This window comes from Parasteatoda tepidariorum, chromosome 10, assembly GCF_982258835.1.
Source record: "Parasteatoda tepidariorum strain Cologne lab strain chromosome 10, Ptep-v5.0, whole genome shotgun sequence".
Lineage (NCBI taxonomy): Eukaryota > Metazoa > Arthropoda > Arachnida > Araneae > Theridiidae > Parasteatoda > Parasteatoda tepidariorum.
In genome coordinates this window covers 12,461,776-12,472,502 of record NC_141764.1, presented here as the reverse complement: position 1 = coordinate 12,472,502, position 10,727 = coordinate 12,461,776, and the positions used below count along the sequence as shown (strand labels likewise).

At 26.0% G+C, this 10,727-nt stretch overlaps 1 long non-coding RNA gene across 2 annotated transcripts; it reads left to right on the top strand.

Moving 5' to 3' along the window:
- The first annotated feature begins 486 nt into the window (after positions 1-486).
- Positions 487-8,623, top strand: LOC147802157 (uncharacterized). 2 transcript variants are annotated; one of them, XR_015429592.1, is made up of 3 exons: positions 487-608; positions 1,991-3,908; positions 8,475-8,623. It is a non-coding gene; the product is annotated as an uncharacterized LOC147802157 (long non-coding RNA). The 2 variants fall into 2 exon arrangements; XR_015429591.1 differs by lacking the exon at positions 487-608 and having other exon boundaries at positions 615-3,908.
- The last annotated feature ends 2,104 nt before the right edge of the window (positions 8,624-10,727 follow it).

Genomic DNA, 10,727 nt, shown 5'->3' with positions numbered 1-10,727 from the left:
TTTAAATAATCTTGTATGTCTTCCGAATCAGTGATCTTAATTTATAATATTTATTCATGTTTATCTTTTAATAATAAATTATTGTTAATAATAATTTTACATTTCCAGAGCATAAAACAGCAATTTTTATGAATTCATAAAAATTATAAAAAGCATTAAATTCGAGTTTTTTTATGTACAAGCTATTCAAATAATATTATACTACTTAAAATAAAATACTATTATATCTCTGTAATGAAAATAACATTACATAACAATATAATTCCATTTTTCTTTAAGTCATGAGGTAAAATAGTAATAATTTTTTAAAAAAGGCTTGACAGTTTTATTTAACTTTTTTAAAAATATTATATGAGAGTTATTCTACAATGTAGCATTTTATTCCAAAAAATTGATTCACAATATAGATTCAAAGTAACTCTCCACATTGCTTTCAGTTATTTGAGTTTTTGTTTTACAAGTGGATTAAACGATACTGTGTTTCAACTTTTCACTCCTTTTCCGTGGGAACAAGTTCTACACAAGGATTGCTACCCCTACACTAGACGACGCTACTTGCATTTATTTACATTTTTGCACGCGTGTGTTTATATACGCCGAATTCAATGGTAAGTTCTTTTATTCCTTACTTTAATTATTACTATTTAGAATGTTAATTCATTATAATGCTTCACTATCAAAAAGAGTAAATAATTATTGTATTTAATTCTACTTGAAATAAACACAAATATTCTAAGCCTATCATTTGCGAAGTTTTACAAACTATGACAAAACGTAACGATTTTGGAAAAAAGCAAGAGAATTTGTTGAATCTCATTTACTGTGCATAAAATGTAAAGAGACAAAATACAGACCCGTTATATACGATTGTTATGCAGTTAAGATATTTTTAATAAAATCATGAATTTTTGGAAAGTTTTCTGATGGCACCTAAGCTTAATCAAGGAATATTAATCTAAAATGCTGAGTTAAACTAGTTGCGATCTTATGTAAAAAAAATTTCTATTTTAAAGCTTTAATTATCAAAATTATTAAATTAATGCTGCATTATTTTATTCACCTGACAAATTTTGTTGCTATAATAAATAACAATTAATAAAAAGTAACAATTATAAGCATTAATCTGAAGATAATACTTAAATGTTATTAATCATGGTTGACTTTACACACCAAAATATGAGTAGAGGGGATATTTTCCTTCTGTGATTTGCTGCGCCTACTATTGTGGATTTCAAACTTGCATACATTTATAAAAGAAAACTTGTAGAGGTTTGCCAGGGGGTAGTGGCTACAAGATATACCCTTTTGAATTTCTTCCCATGTTTTGTTTTCAGTGTGATGATAGTCACTGGAAGTTACCAAGACCTGTTGATTATTCTGCCACAGGTGATGATAAACAAATTTTCCGGAGTAGAAAAGAATTTTAGCTAGATTTATAATGTAAATTTTTATGTTTCACTAATTTTAGGGGATATTTCCGTATATTAATCTGTCACACTAACTACAATAGCCAAGCTACCAAAAAGATATAAACTTGAAATTTTTAAAAAAAAAAAAACATGAATGTTTGCCAAATGGTTATGAGTTATATCTTTCGAGTCCGTCCCTTTCTGTGATTTTTTTTACTTTCTTTCAGTTTCTTCGATACCAGAAGTTGCCAAGACGTGCTGATTATTCTGCCATTGTTCATTTTATAGAGATCTCCCCTGATTTTATGAATCAAATAAAAGGGGATGTTTCCCTATTTGAACTAGATTGTGCCAACTAAAAATGTTGAAACAAAAAAAAAAAAAAAAAAAAAATTGTACTTTGCAAAAATTTAAAAAGAAGTATGTAGAAGTTTTCCTGAGGGTTGCTTCAACTTATATTCTCTGAGTTACTCCCATTCTGAGATATTTTCTTAATTTTTCGTGGACCACTGGAAGTTTATAAATATTTAGCCATAGGTAACAACATAGAAATACTCATTAAACTTTTAATTCTCTATTAGGGTTACTTCTGTATTGTGAGCAGTTATGCCAACTGCTATCGTCCAGGCACCAAATAGATTTCTAACTGCTAACTTTTTAAAAGAATATGTAAAGGTGTGAGAAAGGTAGCTACGAGTTATACTCTTCAAGTTGATATCCGTTAGTTAATTTTTTTTAGTTCCTCCTAGTTGCTGCGTGGAAGTTGCTTAGAAGATATAGTGATTATTCACCGGCAGATCATGATACGGGCATTTTTCTTACTTTTTGCCTACTCAGTACGAGATGGCAATTTTATTCGCAAATGAGACGAGACAAGTTTTATGTGTGAAACAGTCCTATCATATTGTTATTAATTTGAGCTGTCTTATCTACTTACCTACTATTGTCTTATAAAGTATAAAAACTATTAGTTGTTGCATTTTTAAAAAAGTTGAGTAGTGGCATTTTCTTTTAACTTTACCTTTTTAAAGAACCAATGGTTAAACACGCTTGATTGGGGTAAATTTTACAAGAGTCTATAGCAGATGGTTCTTCAACCAAAATGTCGTGGAAGTGTCATCTTAACAAGCTATTGCAAGAGAAAATCTCACATGGACAAAATAGTTTTTTGACTATTTATTTTGCAACATGATATCTTTAAAAAAAAAGGGAAAAAAAACACCCATTTGAACATTTACTGGAAATTTTTCTTCTTATTTTTGAAACAGTTTTTGAAATTTATCAGCTAAAACGATATGGAAAATAATTGCAGTAATTTTCAATATTAAATTATCTTTAGAATTATTCTTATTCAAGCTTTTATTTAAATTTACATTGCTGTTTAAAACTTTTTTAATTCTTTTATAGTCATTGTATTCTAAAAATATGCCTAGGCAGGGGTCTGTCAAGGCCGAATTTACTACCGTTTAGCGGTACCTTCACAAATTAAACTTTAGAAAAAACAGTAGTTTCACAAAATACTTTTTCTTATAATTTTATTTTTGTATTCCTTAAGAAACGATAAATCCATATTAATGTAGTTTTTAATTTTTCACAAATTATGTCTAAATTTTCATAAAATAGGTACCTCTCAGAAAAACCTAGACAGACCCTTGCTAGGTGAAAAAGTTCAATTGAAATTTTTATTGCTAAATTTTTCTTTTAAACAATTTTTGTCTTAGTTTTTACCTAGCTTTTTACATTTCTAAAAAACTTTGTTTTTATTAACTGTATGACACAGTAATTAAGAATGTTTCTATTGACTTTATTCTTATCTGGAAAATATGATAATTGGAAAGACTGAGATGTAAAGCTTTAAAATTTTATTTTGAGAATTAAAATAGATTTTTCTGTTTTACATTTGTATATAATCTTTTGTTTTTGTTAGTGTTTTTAAGATAACAAAGCATTTTAATAACATATTTCTAATAGATTATATTTTAGTTAATGTTGCTTTATGGATACTGCTTTACAGAAAATATTATTCTTAGCATGGAAGTTTTGTTGTAACAATTATGATAATTTTTTTTTCTCTTTCTATTTTACTTCATAACTTTATTAAGTATTTCTGGTTTAATTTTTTGTTTTCCCTTTAGCCCATTCCACTAATATAGATAAGCATTAAGTAATTTCCAATTATAAATAAACTTATTTATTCATAAAAAATATTTATTAATGAATTTTTTTTAAAAAAAATATTGCTATAAAAATATATTCTGCATTTCACCATTTTTTTTAGCTAACATTCTGCCAAACCATTACTCCTTACTTCTCTAGTTCTGAATAATAAATGTGCCTGTATAAAAATATGTTTGAATAATTTCTATGTTTTTAAACGTATTAACTGAATGAATTTTCTTTTTCATAATCTATTGATGTACTTCTGAGGAAGATCTTTGAAAAGGATCTAGCTTTGAGAATGAACCTCCATCAAGTCTCATTTGAAGGTACCTGAATTAAGTATGTCTAAAGAAATAACTGTATTTGAATTGTTTCCTTTTTTCTTGTACTTAAAAATGGGTAAAAAAAATTCGTGAAATTATAAACATGAACAAATCAATTGTTAAAAATTATTTCAGATTACTTTTGCTGATATTAAAAATAGTAATTAAACATTGTTTACATAGGCTGCCCATGCTTCAATAACAACAAATAAAAGTACTAAAAAATTTGTCTCTTAAAATTAATTATAATATATTGTAAATATATTTTCCATGTACTGTAGAATCCTAATTATTTGATGCACAATCATCAGCCTTTGCACTATTCAACTAATTTATAATAGAAGTTTCTGGTGTAAGTTTCATCGTTAGTATCAAGTAGAATGGTAAACTGTTACTGTTTTTACCACCACTATTTTTGCTGTTCCAATGTTTTATTTCACTGGCACTTAAAAAAAAAAAAAAAAAAGTGTTTTATCTGCATTAAATTAGTCTTTTTATTCATAGTCCTCCATAAGTTCAAACAAATTCTGAAACTTCTATTTTGCTTTTAACAATTCTTCAACAATTATGCAGATTGATGAATCCCTCAAAGGCTAAGGCTACTCAAACCAAACATTTGGCAAACATTAAAATGAATTATAAAATGAATAAACAACATCAATTGGAAATTCTCGGGGAATTAAGATTGATACATATTGCTCAGTATTTCAAATCTCCATGGCAGAATCGCAGCGACACAGCGACATTGTTGCAGAATTTTACAGATCTCTTGCAGAAAGATTTTTCTCTTGAAAGGAAGAAAATATTACTTTTCTTTTGTACAGAAATATTTGAACATGCAATATTTGAATCATGCATTTAGATAATCAGTTTTTGACATGATCAATTTTCACCGACGTAATGTTTTGATAGTATTTTCGGCAGTTATTGATATTGATTTTCATTTGATTCTTAACCATCTTGATATATTTAAACAATATGGAAAACTCGAATCGTGAATTTGAGTATCTCTTTTTTAAGGCTGTCTTCTTTTTTTTTTTTTTTAATTCTATCGAATTTTTAGAAGTTATAGATGCTGATTTCTCCTTAAATTTTAAATCCGATATTTTTTATACGATATTATTTATTGCAACCTAATTTCAAAGTGTAACACGCTTTTGAGGAGTTCAATTTACGTAATTACATCATATTTTTTTTTGGGGGGGGGGGGGCAATTGCTACTACGGATTTCATGATATTTAATATTTTTTTATTGTGATGATTATTTACAAAATGCGAAGAAGCTAATAAAGTGTGTGTCTTCCCACCAACAAAATGTGAGAATATAACCCATAATATTAAAAAAAAAAAATTCGTGTTAAATTAAGAAAATCATTATTATTATTTTTTGTTGACACAGCGTATTTGCCATTTTAAATTAGCAACATATATGTTTGTTTGTATTAAAAGTATTTTGCAATTAGATATTAGTGCTGGAGAGTTTAGTCGCAGATAGCTCAAAAACATTCTGCCACAAGATTTCAAATTATCCTTGTTTTAATTAAACTAAGCCAATTGTATATATGTTTATATATATATATATATTTTTTTTTTGTACATCTGCAGTTTTTTACAATTCCTCATATTAGAAATTGAACTTTCAATATTGTTAACTTTAATCAATGATTTTATATCTATGACTGTAATACATATGATATTTTCTATTTATATGATATATCTGTCTATGATATTATCACTTTATTTTTATAAAGTTTTTTTTTTCAATAACTTCTGCACTATATTATTATGCTTACATTAAATGAAAAAATTTTTGATTTCATACTGTTTGAAAACATCTTTTATTTAAATATCTTATTTTTCCAAGTGAATGTTTTTGTGTCTATTATTTGGTGTTGAAGTATTAATGATTAAAATGCTTTAAAACACGATTCATTGTGTATATCAAGGTTGCAAAAAATGCTTACTTTTCTCTAAAAGAGTTAGACTGACTAGTTATTATTAATTTATTATATTTTCTTGCATTTTACTGTATACATTTAGCATACTTATGCTCCAACTTTTTATTTAAACAAAAACTATTAAGTAAAATTTATGTTAAATGTCTAATATTGCAGAAAACTTATATATCTTGTAAATTAAGTAGTTCATGCAATGGAAATTATCACTACTACAAACTATATGAATTACAGTTTGACAAAAAAATATATATTTGTTTTCACATCTTTAAATAAGTTAAAAAATTTTTTTGATATATCTGCTCTATACTTGTTCAAAAAAATTTTTATTTTATTTTTTTGCAAGGGTGTGGAAAGTTGGTAATTTTGTTTTGCTCATATATATATATATATATATATATATATATATATATATATATATATATATATATATATATATATATATATATATATATATATATATATATATATGCAGCATTAAAAAAGATAATTTCTAATTAGTTCCAAGCATAAAATTATTATTTTTTGAAACAATATTATGTTTAAAGCTGTTCCTCCGAATTGTTTTTATAGTCCAAAATTGCTATACTGCATTACTCCAAACATTCTGTCATGTTGCTACATTTAACTAACACTAACTGGTTTTTTTTTTGAAATTTTTTTATCCAGTCCTTTTAAAGTGGTTTAAACAAATAAAGTTTTTACTGCCCCCAAGCAACCTGATAGTAACACACTTGGGTCAAGGAACACCGAACCTATTTTTCCCACCCTGGAATTTAATGCCCCACCATTACTAAGAATTCCGTTGTGGAAATGAATTTCTAAATCACCTAACAGCTTTCTAATGTATTTTGGAGTAAAGTGTTACGTTTTAGCAGCGATTTTCCAGAAATTAAAGAATTTTCAAAATAACCATTTTTTGTTTAAAAAATCTTTAACAGAGGCAATTGTAAAATGTAATTCTTCACTTGAACTAAATAATATATAGTTTAACAAATTACTGAATTTGTTAAAATTACTCCTTTTGTATATTAAAGATACTGTTAGTGTTAAAAGGCATAGTATTTTTACTGTTTTAATAAATGAGAAATTAAAAATTACGTAACTGAAACTAATCGAATTGTGTTTCTGAACTACAAAGTTCTAGCAAAATATTCTGAAGAGGAATGAAAATTGCACCCAAGGAGCCAGGGTTGGCAAGATTTTGCCGCAGGTGGAAAAAACCATGGTAAATACCGGTAAAAACCGTCCTGGCAAAAACAGGTTTTTGCCAGGCAAATTGGCAAAAAGTGGCAAAAACCTATATTTCCAAGATGAGAGGACAAAAACACATTTTTGATACAAAATTCCTAAAATTGAAATATATTTTATGAATATAAATAGTTACAAAAAAATTAACAAAATTATTTATCCATAATTAAATGATAATGTAATAATATATCATTTTAGTAGTTTAAAACATTATTGATTGGAAAATTTGTGATTATTCTCTTTTTCCAGTGAAATGAACTTATTTTAAAGTAATGTAACTATAATTTAAAGCATAAAATATCTTATCAACATGTGTAGTTAATTATTGTACAAATAATAATTTTTTATAATAAATAATAATATTATACAAATAATAATATTTATTTGTAAAAAAACATATTTTAGGATTCTAAAATGAAAGGAGATCAAAAACTTTCAATCTCTTAAAAATTATTACCCTTATATTAATTATTAATATGTTAAAAATAATTTTTTCATGTAATGTTTCAAAATTATTCTTCCTTATGATTGATTTAAATTTGTTTCAATTATTTTGTAATAATATTTAATCAACAATTTAGATAATTTGGTTTTTGCCGGTTTTTACCAGTTTTTGCCGGTTTTTACCAGGTTTTTGCCACTGTCCTGGCAAAAACCCCTTTTTGCCGGCAAAAACTCCAACCCTGCAAGGAGCAATAAGAAAATGAAAAGAATGAGAGAGAAAAATAAAATTCTGATGATAAGTAAATAAACAGAAAGTATAGGGCAGCTTTTAGGAGAACTTTACCTGACAACGGGTGCATGTCGTGGCAAATATTGCGGTTATGAGAAAAAGTAATTTCAAATAGGGGTGTTTTGTGAATAGTTTTGTCTTGATTTTAGGTCAGTGTGGGTAAACCAATTGACACCTTTATTCCTTCATTGTGCTCTTACTTGTTACCAAAGCAGCCGGCAGCACCAGACTAAAAGTCTGGAGGAGTTCTCCTCAAATCCACACGAAAAATAATTTAATGTTTTGTTTATAACTTACTGCTGGCTTCATTGTAAGATTTAGTTAGGATAAAAAAAAAAAATATATGAAATTTTCTAATTCAGATTTGTGCTGTATATGTATATAATTTTGTCATGTAATATGTGACTAAAATTTTTAAAATAGATTTTCTTATATCTAAGTATTTGGATGTACTCAATCGATATATACTTAGAAGAAATTCCATGAAAATCATGTTTTAATATTTTTTTAAAATTTTTTATTTAACTGTATTTTATCTAGTCAGTATTGCTTCGTTTTAGAAATCTACTGTTGGTTGTAACAATTTAATATTATTGTCCGGTATATTTTTTTTCATATGCTAAAATATTTATTTGTTTTCCAGGAACATTGCAGTGAAGAGGTGATAGTAACAGCGGGGTGGAAGAAGTTATGAATGTTTCAGATCTGTAGCGATGTGTTATAATTGTAAATCTATATATTGTAAATATATTGTATGATAGTTGTAAAATTAATAAATCTTATTTGATTTAATGTTTTTTTCTGTATTTAAAATTATTTAGTTAACTGCTCTTCTGGATTAAAAATTGTAATTTTACGAACATAAGACTTAGAAAAATTGTAATTTTTGTAAATAAACAAATCAAATGGTAAATTTGGTTAATATTTTTTTTTTACTTCGTGTGTGTGTTAAAGTAAATTTTAGTCAAATTTTTCAAGCTAAACACTAAAATATATGCATTAAAAAAAAAAATAATAATGAGCCCAAGCATTCTAGAAGAGTAGATAATTTCCAGCAAGCAATTTGAAAACATGGACTTCAGCAGAGCAGTAGATTTCTTAATTATTAATTTAAACTAAAAAAAAAAATATTTTTTCCATAGGGGTTTGGAAAATCATGTAAGTATTGAGTAATTTTTTCTTCTACCAATTCTTTATATTACAAACTTTTAGGAATGAAAAATGTAAAAAATTCCTGAGAGACATGAAACTTCGTAAATAAACCAGTATGCTGCTGTGAAGAGGTAGAAAGATTTGCATTCCATATTCGTTGAGTTATAATTTGAATTGTAAAAATTTACAGAAAGTGTGAGATTAAAAATAAAAGCTTTTTCTAGGATTCTAAAAAAAAAAAAAAAAAAAGCATGAATATCGACTATTTTCCGTTATTTTAGTTTTAGTTCGAAAAGAATTAAAAGTTTTTTTTTTTAAATAAAAAGTAAATGCTATATTTTTTAGTGTAATTAGTGCAGCATAAACATTAAAATACGGAATGGTTTCTTTCCTTTTTAGTTAAAAAAAAAACAACTTAAAATATGCTATTGTTAACAATTCGGTTAAAATTACGATAAATTGAAATTAATTTAGTTAAATTTACGCGAAAAATTTATTAATTCACCTAGCTCAAAATAAGCGTTAAAAATATTGATATATAAGCGTTAATAATACGTAAATAAAGCTCAAAAATAAGCGTTAATAATACGTAAATAAAGCTCAAAAATAAGCGTAAATAATACGTAAATAAAGCTCAAAAATAAGCGTTAATAATACGTAAATAGTATGGATAAAATGCGTTTGTATTTTGGTTAAAATAACGTAAAATGTACGTTATTTTAATAAAAATAAGCGTTAAAAACACGTAAATATTCATGGTGAAAAAAACGAATTTATAGAACCAAAAATATACGTAAATAGTTTGGTGAAAAAAAACGTAAAAAATACGTTAAAAATTGGTTACGAAATTCACCTTAGTCAAAATAACGGCAAAAATCGGTCATTTTTACGTTAAAAACAACCCAAATATAAACGCTTTTTTACCTAATTCGAGACTACCACTCGAAACGGAAATAAAACGTTTTAAATAAACGTTTTTTTGCTCTAAACCTTGTGGCATTTTAACGTTATTTTCACGTAATTTATACTTATCTCTGCTGCATGGGATAAGGACTTAAATATAACTTTTAATGCCTACACTGCCGATATAAGCTCTACTTTTCTAGGTCATCGAATATAAAAACACACGCTGTTAGAAGTTAAATTTGACTAATAAAAAAATTTAAAAAACGAAATAAAATTAGATTTAATTTTTAATTTTAGGAAGAAATATTAAAACAAATTTAAAAAAAGAATTCATAAATTTATATTTTAGTATGAGTTGCAGTGTTTATTTCAGTTTTTTTTAAATCAATAACTAATAAGAAAAAATTGTAAAAAAATTTCGTTCTGGAAGAAAATTTAGTTTAATGTTGCCACTGAGCTCGAATTATTCCAGTTATTTTCTTAAAAACCTAAAATAGAATTTATGTTTTTTAGTCAACAGTAAACGAGTTTTAATTCTTCCATTTCAGAGTATTTCGGATATTGTAGAGTTGCATATGTTTTCTTGATTATATTACTTCATGATTTTTTTACGGTACATTTCGATTAGCTAGGCACATTGAAATTCAAGTGATTTTTTAAAATTTTATTTTACTTAAACTGCTTATAAGTTGTGTGCACTAACAGCGTTAGCACTATACTGCTATAGCTTCATTTTTCAATACTTATTTATTTTCTTATGAACATCTATTTTGTCCAGTGTTTAAAAAATTAATTAAATTAAAAAATTAGTAACACAAAAAAGTTTGCAGAGGTCTAT